The sequence below is a fragment of the Arachis ipaensis genome, chromosome B06 (genome assembly GCF_000816755.2).
Source record: "Arachis ipaensis cultivar K30076 chromosome B06, Araip1.1, whole genome shotgun sequence".
In the NCBI taxonomy this organism is placed as follows: domain Eukaryota; kingdom Viridiplantae; phylum Streptophyta; class Magnoliopsida; order Fabales; family Fabaceae; genus Arachis; species Arachis ipaensis.
Window position 1 is genome coordinate 92427065 of NC_029790.2, and position 998 is coordinate 92428062.

Sequence of the window (998 nt, forward strand, 5' to 3'; positions counted from 1 at the left end):
AGAAACCTTAACTTTACTGTGCAAACTAAAAAAAAATACAAATTCATGGTAAAGTGGTAGACAAATCAAATAAAAAATGTTGAGAGGTGTAGCTTACAGTTGCATTGTACAAGAACAATAATAAATATAAGTTGAGAAAGACTCCAAACAAACCATCAACTGCATATACCACATCAAATTAAATCCAGCTACAAGTCAAATAAAAACTAAAATTATACAGAAGAGAAAGTCTAGGGGGTCAGCACTTTTATTAAAATTTGGTCAGTACTTAACCAGCAAATAAAAAGTGAGTAATTTCACACCATTAGATATAATCTCACTCCATTAAAAATACTATTAATGGCTAATTGATGGCTACAAATTACAAAAATTGCTTACCCCATAGCACTCCTCTATACAGAATAGAGAAGCGAGTTTACCAAAACAAGAGAAGCTGCCATAGCAAAAGGATGGGCAGAGAGGCAGATGAAAGAGAGGATGCAAGCACAAACGGCGAATAAGCGAAGTAGAGAGGCACCTTGGAGAGATTTCGTTGGCGGCGCAGAAAAAGAAAGGAGTAGCAACAACAACGCATGAGGATAAGTGAGAACAGAGTAATGATGCCGACACCAATAAGGCCAGCGATAGCGATGCCGGCGTTCAACCAAGAAGAAGAGGGAGGAAGGTGGCTGTCTTAGGGTTGGGTATAGGTTTTCATGGCAGTGGAGGAGTGACTCAGTGTGGATCATAAAAAATGGGTTTACACTTTACAGATTCTATTACAATAAATTAATTTTTTCTAATTTTTTAAAATTTAAGTTATTAAACCGGTTTAATAAATATATCCAATCATATTGTAACACTTATAGCATTTTTATAAAAAGTGTTTTAGAGCTATTTTATATGAGTATCGGCCAAAAGTTTATTAGAGACTGATTTAAAAAATTATTCCATTATAAAAATTTAAAATACAAGCGTAATGTTATTTTTATTATTTTTGTATTTTTTTTTTAATGGTA